Source organism: Canis lupus, chromosome 12 (assembly GCF_048164855.1).
Source record: "Canis lupus baileyi chromosome 12, mCanLup2.hap1, whole genome shotgun sequence".
Taxonomy (NCBI): Eukaryota; Metazoa; Chordata; class Mammalia; order Carnivora; family Canidae; genus Canis; species Canis lupus.
The window spans coordinates 48,573,294-48,586,523 of record NC_132849.1 but is presented as its reverse complement, the minus strand read 5'-3'; the positions used below and the strand labels follow the sequence as shown (position 1 = coordinate 48,586,523).

General features: G+C 37.0%; 1 long non-coding RNA gene across 2 annotated transcripts in view; it reads left to right on the top strand.

The window, feature by feature from the left end:
• Positions 1-2,381, top strand: part of LOC140601664 (uncharacterized) — a 364,660-nt gene extending 362,279 nt beyond the window's left edge. For both annotated transcript variants that reach the window (XR_012004668.1, XR_012004664.1), the window contains one exon: positions 902-2,381. This is a non-coding gene — a long non-coding RNA (uncharacterized lncRNA). The remainder of the gene's footprint in view (positions 1-901) is intronic.
• The last annotated feature ends 10,849 nt before the right edge of the window (positions 2,382-13,230 follow it).

The following is a 13,230-nucleotide window of genomic DNA, read 5'->3' as shown; positions in this document are numbered from 1 at the left end:
TTTTGAGGAACCTCCATATTATTTTCCACAGCAGCTGCACCAGTGGCATTCCCAACAGTGCACAGGGGTTCTTTTTTCTCTACATCCTCCCCCAACACTTGTTATTTCTTGTGTTTTTTTTTTTTTATTTTAGCCATTCTGAAAGATATGAGATAATATCTCATGTGGTTTGATTTGAAATTCCCTGATAATGAGTGATGTTGAGCAGCTTTTCACATGTTTGTTGGACAACTGTATATCTTCTTTGGAAAAATGTCTGTTTATGTCTTCTGCCCATTTTTAATCAGATTGTTTGCATTTCGGGTGTTGAGTTTTATCAGTTGTTTATATATTTTGGATACTAACCCTATTGGATATGTCATTAACAAATATCTTCTCCCACTGAGTAGTTGTCTTTTAGTTTTGTTGATGGTTTCCTTTATTTTGCATAAGCTTTTTATTTTGATGTAGTCTCAATAGTTTATGTTTTCTTTGATTTCTCTTCCCTCAAGAGTCATATCTGGAAAAATGTTGCTCTGGCCAAATGTCAGAGAAATTGCTGTCTGTGTTCTCTTCCAGCATTTTTATGGATTCAGGTCTCATATTTAGGTCCCTAATCCATTTGAGTTTATTTTTGTATATAACGTAAGAAAGTGGTCTGGTTTTATTCTTTTGCATATAACTGTCAAGTTTCCCAACACTATTTGTTGAAGAGATTATCTTTTTCCCATTGCATATTTTTGCCTATGTCAAAGATGAATTGACAGTGTAATTGTGGGTTTATTTCTGCATTATCTCTTCTGTTTCTCTGATTTATATGTCTGTTTCTGTGCCAGTGCCATAATGTTTTGATTACTACAGCTTTGTTAGATATTTTGAAATCTGAGGTTGTGATACTCCCACTTTTGTTCTTCTTTTTCAGGGTTCCTTTGACTATATGGAGTTGGACAGCACAACTTTAGGACAATGGTCATCAAAGTTGGTACCTGGATTAGCAGCACAGGAACCACCTGGAAATTTTTTATAAATACAAATTATTGGTTTCCAACCTAGGCCTACTAGATAAGAAACTTTGGGAATGGGTTCCAGCAATCTCTGTTTTAATGAGCCTCTTAAGGAACTCTGATTGCTTATGAAAATTTGAAAACCACTGCTCTATAAATCAAGGAAAAACCATTGTGGGTAGAGTACTAATGGAATAATTTATGCAGAAGAATCATCCTCATAGTGTGATGCTCACTGTATATATTTCACCAAAGGAAGTGAACATTGGAAGTTTTCCCACCCATAACTTTTTAAACATTGGTACTTACAATATTGGTCTCTATTTAGAGCAAGAAGTAAGCCCAACTCAAGAGCAAGGACCATGTTGGGCTTTTGTGAAGTGAAAGAAATTAAACTGGACAAGGCCAAGATGTGGAAGGCTGGGCTTGCCAGGATAAAGCATTTGGATTTTCTGCTGCAGAAAGAATATGCTACTATTTCTGTTGTAGGCAATGGTTTTTATTCTCTGCCACTAACTTCCTCAAAGGGGCAAATTCTCTCCTGGGAAATGCAAATAGTTTTGTTTTCTTAGGAATAATTGTTTATTTTGAATAATATATACTATGCATAAGTAGTAAGTGGAGAAATAGTGCACAAACATACCTTCTTTCATTTGCCTCCTATTTAGGCACTAGAAAAGTGATTATGGGTTGGATAAGCCACCTCCCCAACAGAAGTCCTGTTCATTAGACTCTGTATTATCACATTAGCATTGTGACCACATAATCTTTCTGCTGGGCTTGGGAATGGCAGGCTTCAACCTGCTACCTTGTTCACTAAATAGAATCAGCAGATAATTTCACGGTAGTATAGACAGCATGAAAATCCTGGTCAGGATTCATAAATCCTGCTTTGAATTTGGAGAGCGTATATGCAGGCTCCCCTGTCAGCCCTGTTCAACAGGGAGCTCCAGAGTCCCTCCAGGAATGGGAGATGGAATTTGGGGAATAGAAATGCATTTCTAGTCTCACTACATAGTCCCAGAGGAGAGTCTAAAGGGGATTTGGGCCAGATAACTGGGGAGAGAGTCATTAATCATAATCTGTAGTCACCAAATGGAGAAAAAGCAAGTCATATCACAGGGTAAAAAATTTCTCTGCTCAGGATCACTGGATTCTTACTGAATAAACGTTCACTGAACAGGTACCTCAGTCAAAGAGGAAGCTAAGTTCACCCTCTCCCCCACATTTATTTATCCCTATTCTCAATTAAAATACTCATTATACATGGGGTCCCTGGGTGGTGCAGCGGTTTAGTGCCTGCCTTTGGACCAGGGCGCGATCCTGGAGACCCGGGATCGAATCCCACGTCAGGCTCCTGGCATGGAGCCTGCTTCTCCCTCTGCCTATGTCTCTGCCTCTCTCTCTCTCTCTGTGTGACTACCATAAATAAAAAATAAAATAAAATAAAATAAAATAAAATAAAATAAAATAAAATAAAATAAAATAAAATACTCATTATACAGGGAGTACCCCAGAGCACTGAACCTGGAAAGGAAAGAGGAGTGAAGGGAATGGGAACCAGCTGGAATGAGACACCTGTGAGAAGGAAGAAATCTAATGCTGACTGAGCTCCTGAAGTGTGCATGGCTCACTTAAATCCATTTTGGATCTTCAAATCTGTACAATTTTCATTACATAGGATGTTTAATGCATGCTTAAAAATAATAATTTTAATGAAAGCTTCCTAGCCCATCACACACACACACACACACACACGCACACACACACACAGAAAGCTATAGGTTTGCCACCTACATTGATACACCAGGCACAGTTTCCTGGTTATTTTCTTGGACCTAATGGTTTATTAAGCCTATGTGAGTCAGTTTTGCTGCAGAATATCTTCAATGACTGGACAGAGTGGTCACAGAAGGGTCATCTTCATATGGCAGTGTGTGGGGCCTGCACTATTCTGTGTGTTCATACTTAGTCAAGCACAGCCACTAAACTTTGCAGTCTAATCAGCCTAACAGGTGAGGTTCCCGAATCTGGAAAAAACTTCTATTAGAAAAAGTAATGGGTGATTGGTGGGTTTGATTAATGTGAAAAATAAGTATTAAAGGAGTTAAGGATGAACAGACTGCCATCATATCCTTACCTTAGCAAAATCTATGAGCTCTGAGATACTGCTTCTGGACATAGTAGAGAGACCACTAATAGGGAAATAATTCTTTTTTTTTCCTTTTTTGACTATTTTAGGCTTATTCAGGATAGCTCATAGAAACAAGCTTCAAAGTTTAGAGTGAATAAATCCATAGTTATTTGTCCAGGCTACTAAATCCAGGACCATACAACTACATGTACTAATTTCTCAATTGTATAATTTTGGAGATGGTGTTTTGTGTATGGAAAATGAGTCCGAGTTCACCTACAACTTCTTTGGTGAAAACTCCAAGAATATTAACATAGCTTCTAAGATAACTTATACACACACTGTCAGGCTGCCATAACAAATATCATAGACTAGAGGGCTTAAACAACAGAAATTTATTTTCTCACAGTTCTGGAGGCAGATTCAAAGATCAGAGTGCCAGCCTGTTGGTTTCTGGTGAGAGCTCTCTTCTTGGTTTGTGTATGGCTGCCTTCTCACTGTGTCCTCAGATGGCCTTCCCTCTGTGCATGTGTGCTGGGGGAGAGGGCTTTCTGGTGTATTTACCTATAAGGATGCCAATCCTACAGGATCAAGCCACTCTTGTGACCTCTTTTAACCTTAATTCTTTTTTTTTCAATCAAAAACAATTTCAGAGGATTTCTTTAAGAAAATTTAAATAACATTTATATATATTTAAGGAGTACAATATGATGTTTTGACATACAGCATGATGACTATACTTAATACCATATTGTATATTGGAAACTTGCTAAGAGAGTAGATTTCAGGTGCTCTCACCGCATACACACACACAATGATAACTACTTCCTTAGAGATTCCATCTCCAAATACAGACAAATTAGGGGTTAGGGTTTCAACATGTGAATTGGGGGCGGGGGAGGTGCAAACACGTAGTCAATAAGAGTTTATCTAAGTGTTAGGAAGGAGCAAGCACCACTGGCAGATTTTAAGGTTAAGCTATTACTTGAAGTGAAGATCATAAACATTTGTCTAGTGCCTTCCTTTCACATATCTGAGGACAGAGTAGAAGCAGGTGAGATTGGCCAACTACAGGAAGTGATTTCTGGTAGGAAATGCTTGCACCTGACCATAGAGTAGAGGCTGAGACAGACTGAATTCAGAGTTTCTATCCACCTTGTCTTGGGATCATACTATTATTGATCATATAAACCTTTCTAGGAGAAGCATCATTAAGTCCAAGCAAGCTTGCAAAACTCTAATCATCAGGGAATGGATTAAAGCCAACAGATGAAAATTAAGAGACAGCATTATCATTCTTAGAGATTCTTGGATAAATTACAAAATTCAATTTAGAGGGACCCAGGTCCCAATTGTCATATGCCTAATGGATATTGAATACTCATTTTTGTGGTAGAGAAACCTTCACCTGGCCTCCAGGGGACGGAGTGACTCACACATGTCCAAATGGGGTTGCTCAGTTCACAGTCATCTGCATTCAGCTGCCTGGATCTGCACAGGTGATGTGCCTCATTTACATAGCAAAGGGAAGCAGTGAGGGTCTCTATAGAAGACAGGTGTTGTTGCCCAGGTCTGAGTGCAACAGACAAGAAAGTGATATGGCTAGTGATGAGAAATGATGAATTCCAGAGGGAAAAAAATGCATTTATTTGAAAGATGCTCACTTTCTGCAGAAAGGTTAGTTTAAACATCTGAGTTAATGTACTGTAAACTGTTAAACTATTTCCTAAACAAAGGGAGTGCATAAATGGCACATTGATTGTTTTTGGTTGGTGCATTGTGTATTTTGGGTTACAGCTTGTTTGTAACTGAAAGCAAACAGTAGTGATGTGATGGATTTGCCTATGTGTGAAATGGATCTTCAACAAGGGAATCACAAAACGTTTACACTTCTAGACAAGAGCACTCCCAACACAGCGCAGCCTGCCTTTCCAATTTCATCCAACTGTGATGGAAGGAAGAAAAAATTCCATAACATCAATGTGCACTTAATTGTCAGAGGGAAATAAAATTACAAAGTTTAGTAATACCATAAAAATCTGTGCTGTTATGCAAGAACCTAAAATTACATGCTCTCTAAAGGAAAGTCATTATACTACAGGGACTCACAAAAGCTTTCCAAACAGAGCTGCATAATCTCACAGTTAAGAGAAGTTACTTCTGGTTGAAAGAGACAAACAAAACAAAACAAAAAAAGCAATCATTGTCAGGTTGTAAGGATGGACAGATTCAAGGTGACTTGGGGTCATTCTTCTGTTTTGAGTCCATAGAGTTAGGGGTGCAAAGGTGAGGATAAATTGTTTTATAAGTATAAATTTAAACCATGTCCTATTATTTGATTTGAACTCTAATTAGCACATTCTCTTTTATTCCAATAGGTGGTTCAATCTTCTGTTTAAAAAAAGCAATTGGAGTCTCTTAAACATGACCATAATTTAGAAAAAAGAAAAAAAAAGAGAGAGAGAGGAACGACATGGATAATTAGCTCATATAATTTGGATGATTTTCCTAAATGTAGGAGAGTGTATCTTCTCAGTGAAGGAAGACAGGTGAAGGAAAGGGCACTGGGTTTTGTAAATGGTTCCTGGAATTGGGATTTATAAGTTGAGCTTTGTTTTGTTCCATATATGGTGACTAAAGCAGGAAGATGTAAGATGACTTATGTGGGGGCTCTGGGATAGGGACAAGTAAATGTGATTTCAAGTCACTGCTTTAGGTTTATCTTCTCCCTGCATGTCCAAGATGGTTCTTCACTGTTGGATGAAGAACCATCCAACAGTGGATGACTTATAAGAAACAGCACAGTGAGCTGAGCTCTGAAATTTACAGAGGTCCAGGCACTATTGCTCTAAGGCAGCCTGAGACCCCAACATCAATAACTGGAGTTCTTTTTTGATTTTATTTTTTTAAGTTTTTTTTTTAAAGATTTTTTTTATTTATTTATTTATTTATTTATTTATTTATTTATTTATTTAGAGGCAGAGACATAGGCAAAGGGAGAAGCAGGTTCCATGCAGGAAGCCTGACGTGGGACTTGATCCTGGGTCTCCAGGATCAGGCCCTAGACTGAAGGCGGCGCTAAACCACTGAGCCACCTGGGCTGCCCCTTTGTTTAAGGCTTTTGTTTTTTGTTTTTTGTTTTTTGTATATTTTTTAAATTGGAGTTCGATTTGCCAACATATAGCATAATATCCAGTGCTCATCCCATCAAGTGCCCACCTCAGTGACCATCACCCAGTCACCCCAACCCCTCACCCACCTCCCCTTCCACTACCCCTTGTTCATTTCCCAGAGTTAGGAGTCTCTCATGTTCTGTCACCTTCACTGATTTTTCCCACTCATTTTTTAAGTTTTTACTTAAATTCCAGTTAGTTGGGGCACCTGAGTGGCTCAGTTGGTTAAGTGACTGCCTTCAGCTCAGGTCATGATCTCAGGGTCGTGAGATAGAGCCTCACATCTGCTTCTTCCTCTCCCTCTGCCTGCCACTCTGCTTGTGTTACCTCTTTCTGTCAAACGAATAAATAAAATCTTTAAAAATAAATAAATAAATAAATAAATAAATAAATAAATAAATAAATTCCAGTTAGTTAACATACAGTGTAATATTAGCTTCAGGTATACAACTGAGTGATTCAATATTAAATATAACACATGTAACATCACAATAAGTGCACTCCTTAACCCCATTATCTATTTAACCCATCCACTACCCTCCTCCTCTCTGGTAACCATCAGTTATCCATAGTTAAGAGTATGTTTCTTGATCTGCCTCTCTCTCTTCTTTTCCCTATCCTTGTTTATTTTCTTTCTTAAATTCCACCTGTGAGTGAAATCATATGGTATTTATCTTTCTCTGACATTTTGCTTAACCTATTACTTTGTAGCTCCATCCACATCATTGCAAATGGCAAGATTCCATTATTTTTTTATGGCTGAGGAATATTCTCCATTGTATATATACACCACATCTTCTTTTTTAAAAGATTTTATTTATTTATTCATGAGAGATACAGAGTGAGAGAGAGACAGAGAGAGAGAGAGAGAGGCAGAGACACAGGCAGAGGGAGAAGCAGGCTCCACGCAGGGAGCCTGACATGGGACTCCATCATGGGGTCTCCAGGATCATGCCATGGGCTGAAGGCGGCGCTAAACCGCTGAGCCACCCAGGCGGCCCTACACCGCATCTTCTTAATCCATTCGTCAGTTGATAGACGTTTGGGCTCTTTCCATGGTTTGCCTATTGTAGATAATGCTATAAAAACCAGGATGCATATATCCCTCCAAATTAGTATTTTTGTATTCTTTAGGTAAATTCCTAGTAATGCAACTGCTGTATCTCAGGGTAGTTCTATTTTTAACGTTTTGAGGAACCTCCACACTGTTCTCCAGAGTGACTATACCAGTTTGCATTCCCACCAACAGCAGAAAAGGAATCCCCTTTCTCCACAACCTTGCCAACACTTGTTGTTTTTTATGTTGTTAATTTTAGCCATTCTGACAGATATGAGGTGATATCTCATTGTAGTTTTGATTTGCATTTCCCTGATGATCACTGATGTTGAGCATCTTTTCATGTGTCTGTTAGCCATCTGTATCTCCTTTGGAGAAATGTCTGTTCAAGTCTTCTGCCCATTTTGAAAGTGGATTTTTTTTTTTTTTGGATGTTGAGTTTTATAAGTGCTTTACATATTTTGGATACTATCCCACTCTGGTCAAAACTCCTCAATCAGTGCAAAAGTATTGCTCCACTCACCCACCCCAATGCACTGCCAAGTCTTTGAATTTTTCCTTTATTTTTCCTAATAATATGGTTAAGTGGAAAAGGAAATGACTGGACTCAGACTACTCCACATCCTGGGATTGACTCTACTGGATATCTATGTGATCCCAAGAGCAGTTTTGAACATATGAACCTCAGTTATCCTCTTTGTACATTGGGGATATTAATACCTATGTCATATTTTATTATAATTGAATGGAAAACGCATGTTTTTTTTTTTTTTCCTTTTTTTAGGCAGCAGATTTTGCTTTATTGGCAATGAGAAATTACCAGAAGAATGAGACTCCGTTCTGACAAAAGTGAATAAAAACAAGAGGATACTAAATATCAACAGCCCTGCCATTTAGAAGTCAGGCAAATGTGAAATCAGAAGCAGTTGCCAGATTTAGTATATGTAATATTTGGGACATACTTATAGTAAAAAAAGAAGTTTTTTATCTCAAATTCAAATTTAACTAGATGTCTTATATTTTATCTGACAAAACTGATCACAAAGTATCATGGATATGGCAAAAAATAATTTATGCCTGGGTGAAGATCACCGTGCAGTGCTAATCCACAGAAATTGCTGGGTGATTATTACTGAGTTGGAAAGGCATTAGATGAGGAGATACTTCCTGAACTTCTTTTAAGAATCAAGTTTAACTGATCATTATGATATATTAGCATTTAGTAATCGAAAATTGATAATTGCTAACAGATCAGAATTATCATATTATGTTTAATTGGAAACTAATTTGCAATAAGAGATTATTGTTAATTTGTTATATCCAGTTAGATGACATATATTGGTTTATCTGGAGTCCATTGTTTGTGGCTTAGGAAGGGAGAACCCACCGTATTCAGGGTTTACTCTCAGGAAATAAAGCATGAGGTTCAGCCACTCATATCTAGGACATTACTGGGCAGCACTGGAGAGTAAAGTGTCCCAGGAAGAAGGGTTCTGAGGTCCTCAAGATATTCTGGGCATCTGGGATAGCCATGGAATGAATTAGGTAAGGCCTATCTCTACCTTCCTCCTGTAGAGAGTGGGATTTTTGTCTTTTCTCTTGTTGTTATTTCTAGATTTAAATTAAAGCACACTCTGAATGCCAGCTGAGATCACCTAGGATGGACAGATATTGAGAATTATGCAATTATTATGTTTCTGCTAGCATGTCTCCCATCTGAGATTGCACGCTCATTGGATACTAGTGTTAGCACTAAAGGAGCCTGGGTTTCTTTTGGACGTTGCATTGCCATCTCTGGTACACAAGTGTACACATCTTTCCTAATAGGTGCTAGTCATTAAAAATATTGTTTTTCCCTTATTTATGATGTATAATAGTATATCATACTTTCATTTGCATGTCTCTACTTTCTAGTGAGTCTGACAGTTTCTTCTTGCACTTATTAGTAAATTTTGCTTTCTTCTATTACCTATTAATATTTTTGCTCACATTTATTTTGATGTCCTGACTTTATAGGTACTGTTTTATGCCTTGTCCCTACTATTATATTTCTGTGTTATTTGTATTAAGGGTGTCCTTCAATGAACAGAAGTTCATTTATCCATACTTTCCATGTTTCTATTTATTTTGCCTTATGTATCCATTTCTGAGAGAAGTGTAATAAAATCTCTAGCAACAATTGATAATTTATTTATTTCTCTCTGTAGTTTTTCCCATTTTGGCTTTATATATTTTGTGATTTTATTGTTGTAGTGATAGCTCTTTATGATGGTTTTATGATCTTGTTCAATTGCACTTTTTGCTAATATAATGATCCCCTTTCATCTCTTGTGATTTTCTTTGTTTGCAACTATATTTTGTTAGATATTGAAAATACTCCCCCCGATTTCTTTTGGTTAATATTTGTATGACATATCCCTCACCTATTTTTTACTTTCAACTCTTATTTTATTTCCAAATATTTTAGGTGATATATTGTTGGAACTTTTTCTGTTTTCAGTCTGAATTATTCTCTTTTATTAGTGAGTTTAGTCTTATTTTCATAATTATATGGGGAATTGTTTCTGTGATCTTATTTAATATTTTCCCTTTAATGTCCTTTCTTTTTGTTTACTTTGGTCAACATTTGTCATGTTAGATTTTCTTCTGCTGGTTTTGAAATTGAAGGTGCTTCTTTGTTTTTATATTCCTTATCTTTCAATAAAGAATCCTTATGTTTGTATCCATATTTATTTGTAAAATTAATTATTATCTGCATCTTTCCCCCAAACAAATGAAATTATGGCATTCTTAGTATGTTTTGGTCTTTTCTCCCGCTTTATCTCCCTCTTCATTTTCGTTCTAAGTTTACAGAGTACTGCTTTCCTCTTTTATCTTTAAGAGATAAACTATAATCTGTGCTAAAATAGTTAATCATCCTTACTTCTCATATGGGTTGCAGAATTCCCTGGATATATATATTTTTTCTTATTTGAATGCTTCTTCCAAGAGTGTTTTCCAAAGAAATTTTTTGTATGTTGAATCTTCTGAGACCAATGTGCCTGACGATATTTTTTTCACCCTCATACTTTAATTGTAATTTTGCTAAACAAAGAATTCTAAGATCTGATGTCAGTCTCATTCAGTTTCATTATAGGGAACCTACATTTTTTCCGGATAGTGTCCATGTTTGTTGGGTGCTTTTAATATGTACAGGTATGGATATCTCCTTACCTATCCCATTTGGCACAGTATGGACCCTTCCATCCTGAGGTTTCTTATTAAGGTTTTAATTCTAGGAGATTTATTTTCAAACTTTTTACAAATATCTTCTTCCTCCTGTTTCTTATTTTTTGTTCTTCCAAAACAATTATAGCTATTGGCACTCCTGCTTCTAACCTCTGTATTCCCTATCTTTTCCCTTATATTTTCTATTTCTTTTTTTCCTCTTTTGGTGTCATCTGGGAGGGTTCCTCAGTTTGATCTTTCAGCTTGCTCATTCACTCTTCAGTGTACTCATACTAATTAGACCATTTAAAAACTTGTAGCTTCTATATCCTGCCAACTTAATATTTCCAATTTTTTATGACTTCTTGCCCCTGCTCTATATTATCAGTATACACCCTCTTATCTTAGAGAATATTTAGTGTGCTTATTTTGTATTTGTAGGCCATCTATTTCAATAATTCTGTTTTATGTAGTGTATGCTGTTTGGTTTGTAGTCTTTCTTATACAGTATTGTACTCTGTAGGTACAAAAATTGAAATTTTGGCATGCCAGTTCATGTTTTCCTGAATTTTATCTTTTATGGTAATGGACAGGCTCAAAGTTGAACCTACCTTGGCAGTCTAAGAGGAGAAAGACATACAAGGTGGAAAACCCTAGGCACCTGTGGTAGACACACCTTTAAGTTACTTACTATAGATCATGTCCTTGTATAATCCCCTCCTCTTCAGTGCCAGCAGTGCCTGTGACTTGCTTCTAAGCAATAGATCTTGGTAAACATGATGTAATGTTTTCTCATGATTGTTTTGTTATATATGACTTCACCTTTGTAGATGGGAGGGAGACATATTCTTGCTGGCCTTGGAGAAGAAAGTGGATATGTTGTGACTTGCCTGTGGAAAAAGTCACATGACAGGGAATCACAGGTGTCTCTAGGAATGGAAGTTAGTACTTTTTGACAACCAGCAAGAAAATGGGGAAACTCAGTTTAGCTATCGTGGACATTGCTGCTATAAACATTGGGGTGCAGGTGTCTCGGCTTTTCACTGCATCTGTATCTTTGAAGTAAATACCCAGAGGTGCAATTTCTGGGTCATAGGGTAGCTCTATTTTTAACTCTTTGAGGAAACTCCACACAGTTTTCCAGAGTGGTTGTACCAGTTCACATTCCTACCAACAGTGCAAGAGGGTTCCCCTTTCTCCACATCCTCTCCAACATTTGTTGTTTCCTGTCTTGTTGATTTTCACCATTCTCACTGGTGTGAGGTGGTATCTCATTGTGGTTTTGATGTGTATTTCCCTGTTGGCAAGTGATTTGAAGCATTTTCTCATGTGCTTGTTGGCCATGTATATGTCTTTTTTTGATGGGAGCCTCAGTGTCCATCAAAAGATGAATGGGTAAAGAAGATGTGGCATATATATACAATGGAATATTACTTAGCCATTAGAAACAACAAATACCCACCATTTGCTTTAACATGGATGGAACTGGAGGGTATCATGCTGAGTGAAGTAAGTCAACCAGAGAAGGACAAACATTATATGGTTTCACTCATATGGGGAATATAAAAAAGAATGAATGGGATTATAGGGGAAAGGAGAGAAAATGAGTGGGATAAATCAGAGAGGGTGACAAAACATGAGAGACTCCTAACTCTGGGAAACAAACAAGGGGTAGTGGAAGAGAAAGTGGATGGGGGATGGAGTGACTGGGTGATGGGCACTGAGGGAAGCACCTCACGGATGAGCAGTGGGTGTTATACTATATGTTGGCAAATTGACCTCCAATAAAAAAAAATACAAAAAAAAATGCAAAGAAAAAAAAAAGAAAATAGGAACCTCAGTCCGACATCTTCAGAAGATGAATTGTGCTAACAACCTGAGAGAACTTGGGAGTGCATCTCTTCCCATCAAGCAATCGATGAGACTACAACCTCACTTAACTTTGTTTTGCTGCCTGATGAGACTCGAAAGCAGAGGATCCGATTAAGCTGTGTCTACACTTATACAGAAACTGGGAAATAATTAATGTGTGCTGTTTTAAACCTCTAAATTTGTAGTAGTTGTTTGTGGAGCAATAGAAAGGCAATATATCCTTGGTCTTCTTTTGAGTATTCCTTTTGGCTCCCAGCTCCAGGCCACACTTCTGGACAGATTTTTGTCTTTAAATAGTTGGAGGAAAGAAGTGCAGAGAGGAGTCTTTTGCTTTAGATTGTAAATCACTACCCAGAAATGTTCAAGAAAAATGGAGACCCAGTGGATATCTCCACATGGTGTTTGTAAACTCCCTTCTGGTTTAGTCACCACCTCTCCTAAGTTTTCATTATTCTCTTTACTTTTAGACAAACTTAAACTTTACTAAGTTATTTGAGTACACTTATTTCCCAAATTTCACAAATCATTGTCTAGAGTTCATTTTCTTTCTTTCTTTCAAATAGGGGTTTTATTATTTAAGGAATCATATATACTCTAAAATAAAAATAAGTAAATAAATATAACAATTGATAGATAGTTTTAAAGGTCTTTAACACTTTGAAAGTGGTAGCCTACTGGCACTTGCTCCCAGTGTTGACAGTGAAAAAACTGGTATCAATCTGAAACTTTTTCCTTTAAAATAACTTCATTCTTTGAATATTTTCTGAATATTTTGTTAAATTTTCTTAAATTACATATATACAT